The sequence below is a fragment of the Oryctolagus cuniculus genome, chromosome 6, assembly GCF_051225735.1.
Source record: "Oryctolagus cuniculus isolate XC-2025 breed Fujian yellow rabbit chromosome 6, ASM5122573v1, whole genome shotgun sequence".
NCBI classification, from domain to species: Eukaryota; Metazoa; Chordata; class Mammalia; order Lagomorpha; family Leporidae; genus Oryctolagus; species Oryctolagus cuniculus.
In genome coordinates, this window is record NC_142872.1 from 80,422,363 (window position 1) to 80,436,952 (window position 14,590).

General features: G+C 37.6%; 1 protein-coding gene across 6 annotated transcripts in view; it reads left to right on the forward strand.

Annotated features, from left to right (window-relative positions):
- RP1 (RP1 axonemal microtubule associated) overlaps positions 1-14,590 on the forward strand; it is a 376,321-nt gene that overhangs the window by 149,790 nt on the left and 211,941 nt on the right. The gene's annotated exons all lie outside the window — the stretch shown is intronic.

The window sequence follows — 14,590 nt, forward strand, 5'->3', positions numbered from 1 at the left end:
AAAGAGGGAATAAGAAGATTTTGGTCTGATCTGTCTCTAAACCCAAACCTCCAACTCTTTTTGAAATTTTGACATTTATTCTTAAATAAATTTTGTATGCTGTATCTATGAATGTGACTTTGGTATGCTTTATTAGTAACTGTCCTGTTCTCTTGGATGTGCTGGAGATTCTCATCTGTAGCATTTCCTCAAAAATATAACCTCTTCCACCTCACATTAATGATCCCAGGGAGTAATCTAATTTTTGCCTGTATGAAAATATGTGGCCATCTAATATTACCTCCTAATAGCTTCTCTTTCCAAAATTAATATATTCTTTAAATACTTTTCTTTTTTTTCTTTTTTTTAAACTTTTATTTAATGAATATAAATTTCCAAAGTACAGCTTATGGATTACAATGGCTTCCCCCCCATAACGTCCCTCCCACCCGCAACCCTCCACTTTCGCACTCCCTCTCCCCTTCCATTCACACTAAGATTCATTTTCGATTCTCTTTATATACAGAAGATCAGTTTAGCATACATTAAGTAAAGATTTCAACAGTTTGCTCCCACACAGAAACATAAAGTGAAAAATACTGTTTGAGTACTAGTTATAGCATTAAATCTCAATGTACAGCACACTAAGGACAAAGATCCTACATGAGGAGTAAGTGCACAGTGACTCCTGTTGTTGACTTAACAAATTGACACTCTTGTTTATGGCATCAGTAATCACCCTAAGCTCTTGTTATGAGCTGCCAAGGCTATGGAAGCCCCCTGAGTTCACTGACTCTGATCATATTTAGACAAGGCCATGGTCAAAGTGGAAGTTCTCTCCTCCCTTCAGAGAAAGGTACCTCCTTCTTTGATGACCCGTTCTTTCCACTGGGATCTCACTCACGGAGATCTTTCATTTAGGTTTTTTTTTTTTTTTCCCAGAGTGTCTTGGCTTTCCATTCCTGAAATACTCTCATGGGCTTTTCAGCCAGATCCACATGCCTTAAGGGCTGATTCTGAGGCCAGAGTGCTGTTTAGGACATCTTCCCTTCTATGGGTCTGCTGTGTATCTCACTTCCCATGTTGGATCGTTCTCTCCCTTTTTTATTCTAACAGCTAGTATTTTTAGACACTATTCTTGTTTATGTGCTCCCTTTGGCTCTTAGTCCTATCATAATGATCAATTGTGAACAGAAATTGATCACTGGGACTAGTGAGATGGCATTGGTACATGCCACCTTGATGGGATTGAATTGGAATCCCCTGGTATGTTTCTAACTCTACCGTTTGAGGTAAGTCAGCTTGAGCATGTCCTGAATTGCACATCTCTTCCCTCTCTTATTCCCACTCTTATATTTAACAGCGATCACTTTTCAGTTAAGTTTCAGCACTTAAGAAGAATTGTGTATTGATTATAGTATTCAACCAAAAGTATTAAGTAGAACAAACAAAAATTTTTTATTTATTTATTTGACAGGTAGAGTTACAGACAGTGAGAGAAAGAGAGAGAAAGGTCTTCCATCTGATGGTTTACCCCCCAAATGGCCACAACGGCCAGAGCTACGCCGATCCAGAGCCAGGAGCCAGGTGCCTCTTCCTGGTCTCCCATGTGGGTGCCGGGGGCCCAAGCACTTGGGCCATCCTCCACTTCTTTCCCAGGCCATGGCAGAGAGCTGGACTGGAAGAGGAGCAACTGAGACTAGAACCTGGCACCCATATGGGATGCCAGCGCTACAGGGGGAGGACTAACCTAGTGTGCCACGGTGCCAGCCCCTCTTTAAATACTTTTCTTACCTACTGGTTCCCACTTGTTTTTGAAAGAGTTACAGGGAGGGAGGGTGGGAGGGAAAGAGATTGAGAGAGAGAGAGAGAGGGAGAGAGAGATCTTCCATCTGCTGGGCCAGTTGGCCACAATAGCCAGTCCTGGGCCAGGCAAAAGTCAGGATCCAGGAGCTTCTTCCAGGTCTCTAATATGGGTGATAGGGGCCCAAGGATTTGGGCTGTCTACCACTGCTTTCTCAGCCATGATAGTAGGGAGCTGGATTGGAAGTTGAGCAGCTGGGACTCAAAACAGCACCAATATGGATGCCAGAATTATAGACGGTGGCTTTACATGCTAAGCTACAATGCTGGCCCCCCAAAATGATTCTTTATATCCTCTTGTCTGGGTTCTCTGTTGCCTGTGTTGACACTTTCTCTTTTTTAGTATAGATATACAAATATGACTTCAAAATTATCTCCCATTTTAAAATCAGAAACTGTGAAGGATCCAGGTTTTACCCTATTTGTAGCAAACATGAGACCACTGGGTCAGAGACCAAGATTGTTTATTTCTCACAGCAAATGCAGTAGCCAGAGCAATATTTCAAGTGTGTTCCGTGAATCACAGTCCTGCAGTGTCATGATACAAGAGCCTGATGATGCCTATGCATGCAATCAGGCACATTAAAAAGATAAATTTCCCATATGGGAAATTATCTTATATAGAGCTTTCCTTCCAGAGAATGAGACAGAAATACGTGGATACATACAGAAAGACAGAGAGATAGAGAGAACTTGTCTTTATTCTAGAAGGTAAGGAAATAGCTTCCAAGGATGGGAAGGTTAAACTACTGCTTGGGATGCCTAAATCCCGTTTTGGACAGCCAGTAGGAGAACCAGCAACTCTGTTTCTGATCCAGCTTCCTGCTGATGTACCTGGGAAGCAGCAGATAATAGCTCAAGTCCTGGGTCCTTGTCATGCATATAGGAGATTCAATGGAATTTCTAGTTTTTGGCTTCAGCCTGGCTCAGCTCCAGCTGTTGTGGCCATTTGGGGAGTGAACCTGCAGATGGAAGATATCTCTCTCTCTCTCTCTCTCACCCGCTTTTCAAATATTTTTCAAGAAAAGAGAGAAGAATTTTTTTTTTCTGTGCTGGAATGTCTCCTTATAAAATCAGTTTTTGGAGGCAGGTACCATGGTACAGCATGTACCATGTACAGCGTGTACAACTTTTGACATCCGGATGTCAATTTGAGTCCTGGCTGCTCTGCTTCTGATCCAGCTTCCTATAATGCATCTGAGAAGGCAGCAGATGATTGCCCAAGTACTTGAGTACCTGCCATTTACATGGGAAACCTGGACGAAGTTCCAGGCTCTTGGCTTTGGCCTGACCCAGCCCCAGATATTGCAGGCATCTGGGGAGAGAACCAATAGATGGAATCTCTCTCCTCTCCACCCATCTCTCTGCCTTTCAAGTAAGTAAATAAATAAAATGTAAAAAAAAAAAAGAAAATGTTTTTAAACTATCTTTGCTCAGAGGGTCTGAACTATCCAGAAACATGACAATTCCAGGGACTTGAGTGACTTCTTGTCTGCACCCATTCCTCAGACCAGTTTGTAAAGGGACCTTGCTACTGCACATCAAGGAGGAGAATTCTGGATTAGCCTTTTGTAAATGAATTGACTAAATGAATGCTGTCGAAGCAACACTTCTAGGAGTTGCTTCTTCTACCTTCGTTTTTTGAGCTGATCCTTTCTGGAGCCTATCCCTTTTGCTGTGAGGAAGCCCTGGAAGCCATTTCTCCAAGGAAAGAGACAGAGCCCCAGCTGCCTTTCAGTCCTGAGCCCCACCAGCTCCAGCATGTGAGTCGCTGTGTAGACCAAACTAACTGGCAGAAGACAGAGAAGATTTTTACTTTTAATTCTTTCCAGCATCATCAAATGCTAATCCTGCAATATATAAAGTGGAATAAACAATCCTAAAAGAGGCAGGTGCAAGATAGTATGAGTAATTTTCCTCAGAGTAACTGCCATTTTTGCAATAGGAGATCTTTTATATTGATAATTACTTGCAGGATTATTTCCTATGTTATGATTTGTGTCCCATAAATTCACACTCATGACTCAGTCTTCACATGCCTGGAAAGTATTATGATGAACAGTGCTTACTTGTGGACATCTTTTCAGGAAAATGTTAAGAACATGCTAGGAGATTTATTGGCTGATAATTCTTACACCTCAAAGCAAGATTTTTAAGAAATTACACTAAACCAACCTTTCTATTTAGTTAATTAGCTGTATTTAGTTATGTAGCTGTTTCCATACTCAGAATGCTCATCTGTCTGAGAGCTATTGAACTGTGTAGGTCTTGGCAACACTGGACCTAAGAACAGACACACAGCATGAGAAGTTATTTGAAATGCCACAAGCATCTTCATCTTATGATCATAAGCCCTCAGGTGCTAAAAATAATAATGTAATAATACTGACAATTACAATCACAAACAAGTCTTGTCTATACGGTGGGTTCCAGTCACTAAAAGGAGGGACCAGGCTACCAAAAGTGTTCAGTTTTTCATACTGAACGATTGATGGCTGCTTTTATGTCAGGTTAAGTTTCACAAACTTCACATACCTTGAAATTTCATAAATATTGATTCATATAATTTTATCATTTTCTGGTGGAAGCCTTTCAAGAGAAAATTCATAATCTAGATTCAGATATGTTTGACACATATTCCTGAAAGGATTATGCATTAATTTTAAGTATTTACAATGTATCACATAAATGGAATTTTCTGTGTCATTGTTCTCTGTAATTTTCATTATCTATGTATGTGGATCTCTGATTCGTTTAGAAAATTATTTATTTGTAAGGCAAAGAGAGAGAGAGAGAGAGAGAGAGTTCCCCTCCACTGGTTTACTACCCAAATGTCTCATTGGGCAAGACCGGGCTGAGGCTGGGCTAGGGCTGAAGCTTGGAGCCAGAAACACAATCCAGGTCTCACATGTGGCTTGTAGAAACCCCATTACTTGTGCATCACTGCTGCCTCCCAAGGTCCTCCTTGGTGGGATGCTTGAATCAGGAGCTGGAACCATGAACCCAGGTATACTAATGTGAAACTCAGGTCTCTCAACTGCTGGGCTGAATGGCAACTCCTTACCAAATTTTGATAATGGATTTTTGTTTTCTGCTTTTGGAGTGTTTAATTTATTTGATATCATGTCAGACAATTGTCATATGGAAAGGTAACAGTGTTCTTCAATTTGGAGGTTTTAAAATATATCTACAAATTATTTTACACTGCTCTGTTCAAAAGTTAGAACCTAAAAACTCCTTGGGTATGGGCTGTATCTAATGACTTTTTCTAACAAATGGAATATGGGAGAAGTGATTGTGACTTTCATAAGTAGGTCATAAAATTTGTAACAGATTCCTCCTGGAACTGTCACTTGGATCACTCATTCTGAGGGGAACCAGGTCTCCTGAATAGGACATTGAAAGAGGTCAATACAGCAAGGAACAGAAGCCTCTTACCAATAACAGTATGAGTGAATCATCTTACAAGATCTTCCAGCCCCAGTGAAGGCTTGAGATAACTGTAGCTCCAAAGAACATCTTGATTGCAACCTCATGAGACTCTGACCCAGAGCTCCTCCCAAATTATTTACCTACAGAAATTGTCAAGATAATAAATGTTTTACACTGCAAAGTTTCAGAGTTATATTGTACACACACTAGATCACTAATATACCATTTCATACACTGTTCTGAATGATAGCACAATATTTCCACTCTGGGCAGTAGGGTTGGCTTCATCTTTTTTCAAATGAAGTTAGAAATGGAAATATAAATGGCAGTATCTCTCATCTCTAATTGAAATATCCATCTTCTCTCTAGTGTTGCCGTTTGCTTTTAATATTCTGCAGCAGTTCACTATTCAGTGTATTTTTTCTGCACTATTACTATTGATGCCCATTTAATGGTCCTGAATGTATTTTACAAAATTCTTCCTATAAAATGCAGTGCAAGGATTAGGGGAAAAATTATAATACAGAAGTAATGAACTATATTCTTTCATGATAAAAACACTAAGAAAATAAAAGAAAAAAGAAAATAAAAGGATATTTCTTCTACATGGCAAAGGATATTTATGAATAACCCACAGCTAACACTATTGTCAATGGTGAAAGGGTGAAAGCTTGCTTTCTAAATCAGGAATAAGGCAAGGATGTCTGTTTTGACACTTCTAGTTAGCATTTTATTGCAAGTTCTGGATAGGGAAATCATGCACGAAGAATCAATAAAAGGCATCTGAATTTAAAAGGAAGAAGTAAAACTATATTTATAGATTATATAATCTCATATGTACAAAATCCTAGTGGATTCACACAAAAATTCTACTACACCTAATAATTAAAATCATCAATGTTGTAAGATACAAGATCAATCCACAAAAAGCATTCTATTTGTCAGTAGAACAATTAAAATTAATTTAAAAGAACAATTCTACCAGTAATAATCAAATTCTTAAAGAATATATGCAATGAAGAAGTATAAGACTTGTACACTGAAAACTATTAAGTATGTCTGAAAGAAAGTACACCTAAGCAAGACACCACGTGTTCATGGTTTAGAAGTCTTAATATTGTTAAGGTAGAAGTATTCTCCAAAGCAGTCTGTGGATTGAGTATATTCTTATCAAATCCAAACTTTCTGCAGAAACAGAAGAAATTAACCCTAAATTTCTTATGGAATTTCAAGGTACTTCAAATAACAAAAAAAAAAAAATGAAGAAACAAAATTGGAGGACTTCTGATTTCAAAAATTCTCTAAAAATTTAACCAAAACACTGCTACTGACATATGGATAGATATATAGATAAATGTAATAGAACTGGCAGTCCAGAAATAAACTCAGGCATATATAGTCAGTTGATTTTCAATAAGGGTGTTGGGAGAATGGTTTCTTCAACAAATGGTGCTGGGATAACTGAATATTCAAAAACAAAAGAATAAACCTAGACCCTTACCTCATTACAAAGTTTAACTCAAAATGGACCAAAGACTTAAATGTGAAAGCTAAAACTATAAAACTCTTAACAGGAAACATAAGTGTAAATTTCATGCCCTTAAAATAGTCAATTATTTCCTAGATATCTCATCAAAAACACAATAAAGAAAAAAAATTAAATTTGACATTGTTGCATTAAAAACGTTTTTGCATTAAAGTATACTATCAGGAGATGAAAAGACAACCCACAAAATGGGAGAAAATATATGCTAATCATATATCTAACATCCATAATATATGAAAAGCTCTTACAATTCGCCAATGATTGACAACTCAATTAAAAAATGAAGATGGCATTTTTATTGACACATATTCAGAGAATATATACAGGTTGACAACAAACACATGGAAAATTATTCAATGCCATTAGTCACTGGGAAAAAGCAAATTAAAACCAAAACCAAAATGATATGCCACTTCACATCCACCAGGAAGGCTATAATAAAAATACTAGAAAATAACAAGTGCTGTTAAGCTTGTAGAGAAACTGAAAAGTCTCATGTGTACACTGTTTGAAACATAAAAATGATTCAGTTGCTTTGGTTCCTCAATAATTTAACATGAATTTTTTCTACCTAGTAATTCCACTCTTAGGTATATACTCAGGAGAAATAAAAATGTCCATCATGGCACTGTTCATAACATTTAAAAGGTAGAAATAGCCCATATGTCTATAAACTGATGAAAACACAAATGTGGTTTGTAAGTACAATGAGATATTATTCAATCCCAAAAAGGAATGGAGTACTAATACATGCTATGATGTGGGTGGACTGTGAAAACATTGTGCTATGTGAAAACATCACATACTGTATGATTCTGTTTATATGAAATGTCCAGAAGAGGCAAGTTAATAGAGACAGAAAGCATAGTGGCAGTTGGTAGAGGAGGGGCAGGGAATGGGGATTGGCTGCTAAATAGATAAAGTTTCCTCTGGAGGTAATTAAAAGGTTGTGGAACTAGATAATGGTGATGGTTGTATCACCCTGTAAGTGTACTACAGACCTCCAGGTTGTATTCTTTAAAAAATAGTTAAAATGATTAAAATGATTTTGTTATTTTATCATAATTAAGGAAAATCATAGTGAACCTTTTTTGGGCTGTACAACAATAGGATAGTATTCATATTTGTAGTCATAATGGATTCATATATTTATTAACAACTTTTTAACAGAAAGTCAATAAATTATTTTGAGGGAGGGATATATATATATATTAGATTTCAAGGTATAGTATAGCTATTGTACTCATTTATAGATATATTATATATATATTTATAGTATCATTTTATCTTCACATAGGTGTCTATATTTTCTTTTTAGTGTTATTCTTAGTTTTTTTGTTGCTATGAACCAAAGTATTTTCATTGTAAATTGACTTCTTTCTGTTAAAAGTCTAACATTGAAAATATATAGAAAGGTGGCTGGCGCCACAGCTCACTAGGCTAATCCTCTGCCTGTGGCGCTGGTACTCCAGGTTCTAGTCCCGGTTGCGGCACCGGTTCTGTCCCGGTTGCTCCTCTTCCAGTCCAGCTCTCTGCTGTGGCCCAGGAAGTAAGTGGAGGATGGCCCAAGTGCTTGGGCTCTGCACCCGCATGGGAGACCAGGAGGAAGCACCTGGCTCTTGGCTTCGGATCGCTCTGGCCGTAGCAGCCATTTGAGGGGTGAACTAACTGAAGAAAGACCTTTCTCTCTGTCTCTCTCTCACTGTCTAACTCTGCCTGTGAGGAAAAAAAAAAAGAAAATATATAGAAAGGTATACTTTTTAAATGTTTTATTTATCCAGTATTTATTCAGTGCCTACTATGTAGAAGACACTTACTTGCATACACATTTATCTAGGATATTACCACCTTCCTGTATTCTAATTAATTTAAAGGCTGTTTTCAGGTTTTGCAAATACATTTCTCTAGTCCTTTATGTTTGCTACATAGTGTGTGAATCCAGGTGCAGGGAATATTGCAGCAATCAAAACAGGTAAAACTTCAGCCTGCCTGTAGTTTACATTCCCGTAAGATCGTTCTAGCTATTTTTGGGGAGGGAGAAATTCTTTTCAACTTGATTTCAATTTATTCTAAGTTTTGGAAATGCATTTATGCCATTGTCTACTCTTCTTACTCAGTTTTTTGAAAACAAGCTTTCTCCACATTCTCATGAACATTTGTTATTTTTTTCACTTTGAAAATAATCACTCTAATCATAGTGAGATGATACCTCATTGTAGTCTTGATTTGCATTTCCCTAATGGCTAGTGGCCATTTTTATTTCTTCTTTGGAAAACTCTTTATTCAGATCCTTAGTTCACTTTAAACTGATTCCTTATTATTTTGTTGTCGAGCATTTTGAATCTGCTGTATATTCTGGATATTAATCCTTTGTCAGATGAAAAATTTGCAGATCTTTTCTTCGATATTTTTGTTTACTCTGCACTTGTTCATTGTTTCCTTTGATATATAGAAGCTTCTATGTTTGATATAATCCGATTTGTCTAGTTTTGCTTTTGTTGCTTATGCTTCTGGGATTTTATTCAAAAAGTTACTGCCTATGCTTATGTCTTGAAGTGTTTTCTCTATGTTTTCTTCCTCTATTAGTTTCATAGGCCTTACCTTTAGATATTTGATTTATTTTGATTTGGTTTTTGTATAGCGTGAGAGGTGAGATTTCAACTTTTTTGTATTTGTATATTTAGTTATTCCAGCACCTTTTAGTAAACAGACTATTTCTTCTTCAGGTATATTTTTAGCTCATTTTGTCATACATCAGTCCTATTGCTTTCTTTGTGGATTTTTCTGATTTCTCCATATATGGAATCATATAAACTCTAATATGAGCACAATAACTATACTATGCTTTGAAATCTAGTACTGTGATGCCTCCAGCTTTGTTCTTTTTGTTTGAAGATTGCTTTGTCTGTTCAGGGTCTTTGATGTTTCCACAAGAATGTTAAGATCCTTTTTTTCTAGTTCTGTGAATAATGTCATTGGCATTTTGATGGGGTTGCTTTGACTGGAAATTTCTTTGGGTAGGAAGGATATTTTAATAATGTGAATTCTTAAAAGAGGGAGGAAATATACAGTTCAGCACATGCTCAATCGTACTTATCCTTAATGGTGGAGTTAGAAATGTGCCAGGGGATTCCAATTCAATCCCACCAAGGTGGCATGTACCAGTGCCATCTCACTAATCAAAGTGATCAGTTTCAGTTAATAATTAATCATAATGATAGGATTAAGTGTCAAAGGGACCACATAAACAAGACTAGTGTCTACTAATACTAACTGATAGAATTAAAAAGGAGAGAACAATCCAACACAGGAAGTGGGATACACAGCAGACTCAGAATGGCAGATGTCCTAAACAGCACTCTGGCCTCAGAAGCAGCCGTTAAGGCATTCAGATCTGGCTAAAAAGCTCATGAGAGTATTTCAGGCAAGGAAAGCCAAGACACTGCCAAAAATATGAGGTAAATGAAAAATCTCTGTTAGATCCCAGTGGAAAGAACGAGCCATCAAAGAAGAAGGTACCTTCCTCTGAAGGGAGAAGAGAACTTCCACTTTGGCTATGGCCTTGTCTAAATAAGATCAGAGTTGGTGAACTCAAATGCTTCCATAGCTTTGGCAACTCATGACAAGAGCCTAGGGTGATTACTGACATCATTAATAAGAGTGTCAATTTGTTAAGTCAACAACAGGAGTCACTGTGCACTTACTCCCCATGGAGGATCTCTGTCTTTCCTGTGTTGTACTATGTGAATTAACGGTATAACTAGTACTCAAACAGTACTTTATACTTTGTGTATCTGTGTGGGTGCAAACTGTTGAAATCTTTGCTTAGTTACTATACTAAATTGATCTTCTATATATAAAGATAATTGAACATGAATCTTGATGAAGAATGTGATGGGAGAGGGAGTGGGAGATGGGATGGTTGTGGGTGGCAGGGTGGTTATGGGGGGAAATGCTGCTATAATCTAAAAGTTGTACTTTGGAAATTTATATTTATTAAATAAAAGTTTAAAAAATAATGTGAATTCTTCAAACCCATGAACATGGGAGGTCTTTCTCATTTTGGTGTCATTTAGTTTCTTTCATCAGCTTTGTAATTTTCATTGTAAAGATCCTTCACATCCTTGGCTAAACTTATTTCAAGGTATTTCATTTATTTGTAACTATTGTGAATGGGATTACTCTGGTATATAAAAATGCCTCTGATTTTTACACTTGATTTTGAATCCTTCAGCTTTACTAAATTCATCTATTGTTCCTGTTACTTTCTGGTGGAGTCTTTTGATTTCTCTGTATATGGAATCATCATTTCAAACAGGGATAATTTAACTTCTATATGAATGCCTCTTCTTTTTTTTTTTCTTGACCAATTGCTCTCTCTAAAACTTCAGTACTATATTGATTTGGAGTTGTGAGAGTCAACATTCCTGTGTGATCCCAGATCTTAGATGAAATGCTTTCAGTTTTTCCCCATTCACTGTGATGCTGACTATAGGTTAGCCATTTGTAACCTTGATTGCACTGAAGTATGTTCCTTCTATACCTATTTTATTCAAGGTTTGTGTAGAAGTGGATGCTGCATTTCATCAAATGTGTTTTCTGTGTCCATTGAGATAATCCTATGTGTTTACCTCCCCCTCTTTTAAGATTTTATTCATTTATTTGAAAGGCAGAGTTAGAGAGAGAAAGAGGCAGAAACACAGAGAGGAAGATCTTCCATACAAATGACTGAAATGACCAGAGCTGGGATGATCCAAACCAGGAGCCAGGAGCTTCCTCTTGGTCTCCCACACAGGTGCAGGGGCCCAAGTACTTGGACCATCTGTTATTGCTTTCTAAGGCCAAAACTGAGAGATGGATTGGAAGTGGAGAGCTGGGACTTGAACAAGTGCCCATATGAATGCTGGCACTGCAGCTGGCAGCTTTACCCGCCACACCACAGCACCAGCCCCATGTGTTTATCCTTTATTCTGTTAGTGCAATGTTTGCAGTAAACATAAGGGTACAGATAACTCTTTCATGTGCTGATTTCATTTCCCTTGGTTAAATTCCCAGGCGTGGGATGGCTGGTTCATATGGTAAGTCTATATTCAGGTTTCTGAAGTATCTCCATATTATCTTCCATAGTGGCTTTACCAGTTTACATTACTACCAACAGTGGATTAGGTTATCTTTTTCCCCGTATCCTTGCCAGCATTTGTTGTTTGTTGATTTCTATATGAAAGCCATTCTAAGTGGGGTGAAGTGAAACCTCGTTGTGGTTTTGATTTACATTTCCTTGATGGATAATGATCCTAAGCATTTTTTCATGAGTCTATTGGCCATTTGAATTTTCTGTCTTGAAGAATGTTTAAGTCCTTTGCCCATTTCTTAACTGGATTATTTCTTTTGTTATTATTGAATTTCTTGGGTTCTTTATATATTCTGTATGTTAACCCTTTTTCCATTGAGTAATTTGCAAATATTTTCTCCCATTATGTTGTTTGCCTCTTCACTTTTCTGAGTGTTTCCTTTGTGGTGTAGAAGCTTTTCAGCTTGATGTAATACCATTTGTCAGGTTTGGCTTTGATTTCCTTTTCCTCTGGGATATTTTCCAAAAAGAATTTCTCATACCTTGCAGAGTTTCCCCAAAACTTTCTAGTAATTTCATATTATGAGGTTGTATATATAGGTCTTTGATCCATTTGGAGTGATTTTTTTGTGTAAGGTGTAAGGTAAGGATCTATTTTTTTTTTTAACTTTTATTTAATGAATATAAGTTTCCAAAGTACGAATGATGGATTACTATGGCTTCCCCCCCATACCGTCCCTCCCACCCACAACCCTCCCCTTTCCCACTCCCTCTCCCCTTCCATTCACATCAAGATTCATTTTCGATTATCTTAATATACAGAAGATCAGCTTAGTATACATTAAGTAAGGATTTCAACAGTTTGCTCCCACACAGAAACATAAAGTGAAAAATAATAGATGATTTTTTTTTAATGATGATGAAATGAGATCAGACCTATTGTCATGTTTAATCCCAGTGAGAGTCAAGTTGGGAGTTGATAGTTTCTTTTCTTTTCTTTTCTTTCTTTTTTTTTTTTTTTTTACAGAGGATCAGTTTAGTATGCATTAAGTAAAGATTTCAACAGTTTGCACCCCCATAGAAACACAAAGTGAAATATATTGTTTGAGTACTCATTATAGCATTAAATCTCAATGCACAGCACATTAAGGACAGAGATCCTACATGAGGAGTAAGTGCACAGTGACTCCTGTTGTTGACTTTACCAATTGACACTCCTGTCTATGGCATCAGTAATCTCCCTATGCTCCAGTCATGAGTTTCCAAGGCTATGGAAGCCCTCTGAGTTCTCCGATTCTTATCTTGTTTAGACAAGGTCATAGTCAAAGTGGAGGTTCTCTCCTCCCTTCAGAGAAAGGTACCTCCTTCTTTGAAGACCTGTTCTTTCCACTGAGATCTCACTCACAGAGATCTTTTGCCAGAGTGTCTTGGCTTTCCATGCCTGAAATACTCTCATGGGCTTTTCAGCCAGATCCGAATGCCTTTAGGGCTGATTCTGAGGCCAGAGTGCTATTTAGGACATCTGCCATTCTATGAGTCTGCTGAGTATCTCACTTCCCATGTTGGATCACTCTCCCCTTTATTTATTCCATCGGTTAGTGTTAGCAGGTACTAGACTTGTTTATGTGCTCCCTTTGACTCTTAGTCCTTTCATTATGATCAATTGTGAACTGAAATTGATCACTTGGAGTAGTGAGCTGGCATTGGTACATGCCACCTTGATGGGATTAAATTGGAGTCCCCTGGTATGTTTCTAACTCTACCATTTGGGGCAAGTCAGCTTGAGCATGTCCCAAATTATATATCTCTTCCCTCTCTTATTCCTACTCTTATGTTTAACAGGGATCACATTTCAGTTAAATTTCAACACTTAAGAATAACTGTGTATTAATTACAGAATTAAACCAGTCATATTAAGTAGAACAGACAAAAAAACTACTAAGAGGGATAATGTATTAAGTTGTTCATTAACAGTCAGGGCTATGCTGATCAAGTCACCGTTTCCCATAGTGTCCATTCCACTTCAACAGGTTTCCTTTTTGGTGTTCAGTCAGTTGTCACCGATCAGGGAGAACATATGGTATTTGTCCCTTTGGGACTGGCTTATTTCACTCAGCATGATGTGTTCCAGATTCCTCCATTTTGTTGCAAATGACTGGATTTCGTTGTTTCTTACTGCGGTATAGTATTCTAAAGAGTACATATCCCATAATTTCTTTATCCAGTCTACCGTTGATGGGCATTTAGGTTGGTTCCAGGTCTTAGCTATTGTGAATTGAGCTGCAATAAACATTAGGCTGCAGACCGCTTTTTTGTTTGCCAATTTAAATTCCTTTGGGTAAATTCCAAGGAGTGGGATGGCTGGGTCGAACGGTAGGTTTATCTTCAGGTTTCTGAGGGATCTCCAGACTGACTTCCATAGTGGCTTGACCAGTTTGCATTCCCACCAACAGTGGGTTAGTGTCCCTTTTTCCCCACATCCTTGCCAGCATCTGTTGTTGGTAGATTTCTGAATGTGAGCCATTCTAACCGGGGTGAGGTGGAACCTCATTGTGGTTTTGATTTGCATTTCCCTGATTGCTAATGACCTTGAACATTTTTTCATGTGCCTGTTGGCCATTTGGATTTCCTCTTTTGAAAAATGTCTATTGAGGTCCTTGGCCCATCTCTTAAGTGGGTTGTTGGTTTTGTTTTTGTGG